Source organism: Dendrobium catenatum, unplaced genomic scaffold, assembly GCF_001605985.2.
Source record: "Dendrobium catenatum unplaced genomic scaffold, ASM160598v2 fragScaff_scaffold_911, whole genome shotgun sequence".
Lineage (NCBI taxonomy): Eukaryota > Viridiplantae > Streptophyta > Magnoliopsida > Asparagales > Orchidaceae > Dendrobium > Dendrobium catenatum.
This window is the reverse complement of record NW_021319373.1, coordinates 1348812-1355667: the sequence shown is the minus strand read 5'-3', so window position 1 is coordinate 1355667 and position 6856 is coordinate 1348812.

Below are 6856 nucleotides of genomic sequence, written 5' to 3'. Positions count from 1 at the left end.
AATTCAGTTATAAAGTTGTGCAGAGTTCCGGCGTCACCTGAATATTCAGCAGAATTCCGGCGTTATTCAGGCGACGAAAAGAACTCCGGCGGTGGTCGATGAGGAGCTGATTCTCCTTCTCCTTCTCTTCTTCTTGCTTGGGTCCCCTCTCATGAGAAATGATGGGTCTATTTATATATTTTTTGGAGTGGCATAACTCGTAAATAGGTGTGAGATCAAGGGCAAATAGAGAGTGGTTGAATGGACGGCTGATATTGAATCCTTCAATCGTGCATCGTTTGTTGGACATTTGAAGACCTTAGTGATGTCGGAATCCGGAGATCTTGGGCTCGTTGGATTCGTCTCGTTGAGCCCTTCGATTAGATTATAAGCTCGTTAAAATCAGATACTGTTTGGTAACTCAAATTGCAGTATGAGCTTTCCAACAGCACTTCGGGTGCTTGATTTGGGCTCATTTGGGCTTGGATCGAGTTGAATTTGGTGTCGTTGGGTTCGTATTTCCAAGATGCTCAGTTTGAATATAAGCTCGCTGAAATTGGAGTTCGGGAGCTCCCAGATTTAATTTTTGAAGTTTCCAGTTCAGTTTCGCATTGAGATTCGTGCTTGATCAAGATAATTTGTTGAGGATATATCAATTATTGAATTTAAATAAAAAAATGAAATCATGTTAGTTACAATCCTTCATTGTTCTCAACTCATTCGATTCCTCCACCTCCCATTTTGCTTAACTCAAGCTACATGTGTGTTTTTCTATTTTTTTTTTTATGATTGGCTGTTTTATTTTTAGTTTTTTTAGCTGAACTTTGCTTTAGCATTCATCTAAAGGGGACCATTACAAGACCATTACAAGACCATTACAAAACCAATAAGAAAGAAGACAAAACCGGGTGACCCTTAACCCGGGTCACACCCAACACTATCATCCTCAAGGATGGACAAAAATTCTTGAGGAATACATATACTATGTGTATCTCCCATATCCCAAACAAAACTATCATCAATCGCTCTTTGAGCGCAAAAATGAGCCGCCATATTGTGTTCTCTGTATGTGTGAACAAAAAGAACCTTGTGAAAAGCCTTTAACCAGTTCAGCTTATCTCCCTCCTCGGGCCGGTGCCGCCACTGTTCCCGTTGCTGGCATTTGTGCATAAATTCCATCACGCTTTCGTTATCCCCCTCAACAATAACGCCATCCACTTCATACATCCATTGAAGGAGCAGTTTCTCGATAAAGTAAACCGCCATGATCTCCACTTGAGTGCTGTCACAGTGAGTGATAGTCCAGCCGGCCGCCACAACAAGTTTTTTTAGGATTAGAACAAAATGAATATGGTCATTTTAAAAATTTTGGTGCCAAGATGGATAAAAAAAATGTTGATCAATTTGCAATTCATTATTAAGTTTTCAAACCCACCCAATTTGAATGATTTCATTATACACTCGTCTTCCCCACATGTTGCTACCCACCACTGCCATCTAATACCCCAGTTGGAGTCACCGTCTCTCCGAACATTTGCTTATGTTGTGTTCTAGAATATTTGTTGCCACAAAAGCTTATTTAAAGTCTCAGCATTAGTATGAAGGTCCTTCACACACACATATAAGAGAAGAATTGCAAAAGTTTGAATGATTTTTATGCAAAACTGTTGAATTAATACTTTTTGTTTGTTATTCTTGTTAATACTTGGAATATTCGAGGCGACAGAGAAATATAAAGTTTAATGTCCTAGCTTTATACGAAGATCTGGTACACAATCAGATAAGAGAGAGAGGCGCAACTTTAAAAGATATACCAAAATTTTTACATGGAAAATCCTGAAAAGGGGAAAAACCACGAGGCTTGACCCAATTTGAATGAATATACTATTTTTTGTAGTCGAGTACACATGAGGCCCTTCCTTGGGTAAGGTCTTAGCTTGATGTAACAAATATACATCATATGGTGTGTTTTACATGATGAGACTTGAAAGAATCACAATTGATACATCTATTTGATTGGTAGAACCATAGTCAGCGGATGACGGAGGTCGGAAATATCGTAGTCTGGTGACAGTGATCAAAGGGACCGTAGTCGATGGGCGATAGTGGTCATAAAAGACTGTTGTATGGCGATGAAGGTTGAAAAGTCTGCAATCTGGCTATGTAAGTCAGAAGTATCGAGTCAACGAGCGACAATGGCTAGAAAAATCATTTTCTAGCAACGAATGTTGGAAGGACAGACCCCCCCCCCCCCCAGAACGGCCCCCCCCCCCCCCCGCCCGAAGGTCCCCTTCTATGAGAAATGAGGGGTCTATTTATAGTTTTATGAGATTGTCATGGCCATTAAGTAGGAGGAATATTAAGGGTAATTTGGGGCTGGTTTGAATGGATGACCGATGTTGAATCCCTTGATCATTGACTATTTACTTGACATTTGAATGTCTTAATGATATCAGAATTTGGCGATCTTGGGCTTGTTGGATTCGTCTCATAGAGCCGCTCGATTCAACTATAAGCACATCACGTTTGGAAACCATTTGATAATCCAAATTATGATTTGAACCTTTTGAATGTGTTTCGGTTCATTGATTTGGACCCATTTGGTATCAGATTGAGTCGAATTTGGTGTCGTTGTGTTTGTATTTTCGAAACGTTCAGTTCAACTATGAGTTTGCTGAAATCTTAGTTGAGATGGTCTACGTTTTAATTTTTAAAATTTCCAATCTTGATTTTGCTCCGAGATTCGCGCCCGATCAACATAATTTTTTGATGATATATGAATTCTGAAAAGGTTATGTAAACTGTTTTGTTTTACTTTATTTGTATCTCATGTAAACTTTTGATATGTACTCGGCTAATATAATGCTGAGAGGTATTAATGTGTGAAATGGTACACAATTGATTTTTAGAGCTTTCTGTTTTAAAAAAAAAAAAAACCATTTCCAAACTTCAAAATTTTAATTAGATTTGAGATATGGTGGTTGGGGATTCATAATTATTTTTTAAATTTTATATGACCAGCTAGCTCTTTAATTAATTATTTATATTATTTATGAGCTTGACAAGCTACTCGCTTATGAGCTGGAGAAAAAGCTCGATCAGCTTGTTTGTTTATGTGCTTGGTAAAGCTTGATAGATATATTCGTTAACGAACTCGATATAAGTGTTCATTATTAGTCTCCATAAGGCTTTTTGGCTGAGCTAATGAATATCTCTAAAAAACTCATTTGTTAATAGTTCCGATAAAGTGCATTCATTAATAACTCGTTGAGGCTCATTCATAAATTTAAACGAGTCGCTCATTTAAAGCTCGATAAACACGAAATAAGTCAAACTTGATCATTCGCTATTTTAAATTAACCAAGCTTGAACATAAATGAAAAGCTTGAGCTTGAATCGAGCTCAAACAATATATTATTAAATGAGCTTAAACATGAACAAGCTTCAGCTCGGCTCGACTCATTTGCAACCCATCCAATTTCAAATAAACTTGAAGAGTTTATAGTCAAAAAATTTCATGAATTTTGTTTTAAGTACTAACACACCAATTTCAATGAAGACTAACATTATGATAAAGAGGAATTTACTTCATCGCATCATATGGAGGAAAAATTATTACATCCGGTAAAAATATTGAGCAATACCGAGCATACCGAGTGTACCGAATGCGCTGTACCGAGCACTTTAATGACGTGGCGTTTTGTTATTGGTTTCCGGATGCATTCGGTAACCTGACGGAATAATTACTCCATATGGAGGGAGGTCCATTTTGACGTCCAATGAGCAGTCGCGCCTCATATTTTCTTACATTATAATTTTGTGTCAAAAAATATATTAAAGATTCAATATATTTTTTTTCATGACACAATTCAAAGTCCAAAATAGAGATAACGAATACATCACCAAACAATTCATCCCATGGAAAATGAATTTTGATGCAATCTTTGAATTATAAACTTCATAATTAAATTTATGATAATTTGAAACACCAATTTCAATAAGCCTGTAGTTGAGTTGAATGACTTGATCAAATGAGTTAAACGACACCTAAAGTGCTATGATTCGAGTCCAAATGAGCTCGAATCAAATGTATGATGAAAATCTTATGTTATTAGTTAAAGGATCAAATACTATTTGAATCTTGCATGCTTATAATTAAAATTATTTTATGGATGCGATAAATATAATGAGTCTAAGATCAGTCAATTATGTGGTCATTAAATCAATTAAAAGTTGAAAGAACGTTCTATGCTCAAGGGAATTAATATCAGTTCTACGAAGAAGTGTTTTAGGATTTGTGCAAGACGATGAAGCATGCCAACTTCATCACTCGCCTTTGTTAATAACATCGATGTAGCCATGCAGATAATTTCTCATGAGGCTGATGCATGTTATTAACTCAAATGATGACAGTCATCAACTTTGTTGCTCCCATCATATATAATGTTGATGCATACCATCCTCTATAAAGTTGATATGTGTCATTTATGCAAGCATTGATACCTGCCAACTTAACTAGTTGTCATTTATGACAACCTCGACACATGTTATTGTCTATAAGGATAACCATGTGAGAACCTGAAAAAGCAACATGTGCTAAAAAAAGAATTTATGTTTGAACTGCAATGGAATGGCACTGTACCTCTAAGCGTTGCAGCGCTGGGGTCTAGAGCACAACAACGCTAAAAATGGTCATTGCGGCCCTGGAATTTTTGTTATACAGTAACTCTGAAATCGACATGCATCATTGAGGTGTTGGATATAAGCACTGCAGTGCTAGGCCGCTAATAGTGTTTTTTAAATATATTTTATTATAAATATCCCTGCACTGACCCTCACTCCCCTCACTTTGCATGCTTGGCCGAGAAGGAATGGAGAAGAGAAGGGAGAGGAAGAAAAAAGAAAATATGAGTGTGAAAGGCCTTCGGGTCATTTTTCTGTCCTTCGTTCCTGTTATGGATATTGTTCTATTCGTTGTAAGTAACTACCTCTTACTTTTATTTTTGATGATTTTAATTTCTACAGATTTATCATTTATCTCTCCTAAATCTGCTAAAACTATATTATATCTTGATTTTGTAAGTTTCACCATGTAACTTATGATATATTATATATTTGATCATTATGAATAATTTAATATGATTTTCTTGTATTTTCACCGATTAAATTGGTGTATATGAATTTTTCAATGAAATGTGTACTGAAATTTAAGTGAAGAATGACATATTGTGATTGGTAAGATGCACTAAACTGTACGACTTGTTGAAATGATTGATTTGTATTGTAATATAATACTGATTTGACTGAGAAAGCAATGAATGTATTGTATTGATATTGATAGTGATCTAATAGAAATGTGGTACTGATTGATACCATATATATGAAATAATAATTCTATAATGATTCTAGAGCAACGATTGAGAGTTGTAAGGAGATATTGATTGGAACTCAAGTGCATGAGCAAGATACTATCATATGAATTATGATATTGATAATTGATTATAAAATACTTATTACTGAATGATTATGCATTATTATTTTTGATACTATAGCTTAAATGGTAGTGAGGTTGTTTACTGTTGATATTGTTACTATTCTTGATGATACATATCACTATTACTGATACTATGGACTTCAATGTGATGTGTTATAAATTGGATTATTAGTACATATAACTGGTATAAATATTGATGCATAGATTTCTTTATATGATTTACAACATATTATTTTGATTCTCTTGCATTGATTTCAGTTGTAAGATTTTAATTACTTATTGGACTATTTGCTCATTACGTGATTTAAATAATTTTAAGTAAGGAGCATGCAGCTTGAAAGTTGAAACTGTGTTTGCAGTGCCAGTATAGTTTTATTTCAGTACTTTGGTTTGTTGTTTTTTATTTTAATCAGATTGGTTATTGCATATATTATTTTTTACTCTGCAGTTATTAGAGATGTCAATATTTGACCTGACCCGAAAACCCAACCCGAACCCGACCCGAAAATTTCGGGTTTGAGTACCCGAACCTGAACCGGGTCGGGTTCAGGTTGACCCGAAAACCCGAAATCGACCCGATTTGACCCGTTTTTGATTAATTTTGGAGCATTTTAAAGGATTCTTATGAAATAAGTAAATGATATTTCAAAAAATTATAAACATTGTTACCCAAATTAAATTAATCTTGATTTATTTTAAATTAAATGAAGTAAATCTTAGCTTAATTTGATTTAGATTTAAACAAATTGAATTAAATAAAAAATTTAAAAAAATATACCCGAAGCGGGTCGGGTTCGAGTTCGGAAAACCGACCCGTTTGCAAAAGCGGGTCGGGTTCGTGTCGGGTTGAACAGTGTCGGATCAATTTCGGGTTGGACCCGAACCCGACTCGTGACCCGTTTTTGACAGCCCTAACAGTTATGATGTAATTCTGGATTATCGAAATGCGAATTATATTTTTCGTTGTTATTGGTTTTATGTAATAAAATTAATTAGCTCTAAATGTTGATATTGATTTAATTTCAATAGTTGATTAATGAATAGAATGAATTGACCGTATAATAAAGATTAAAAAAGAAATAATGATAAAAAAAATCTTTTACTATAGATATTGGTATGTGACCAGTGGCGGTGTCAATTCGGGTCAACGAGTCGAGTTTGGGTTAAACCCAGATCCGCGTGGACCTGAAGGCAACCAACTTGGGCTCGTCACGGATGCGGAAGCAGGAAGCGCTGAAGCGGAGCGGCTACTGGCTAGGCTATGTCCGAATCACGGAAGTGGAGCGACTGAGACTGAATTACGGTCCTGTGAAAGCGGGAGCTCGGATTGCGGCACTGAACAGCTGAACCTGGATTGCGAAACAGCAGAAGCGGAGCGGCTGA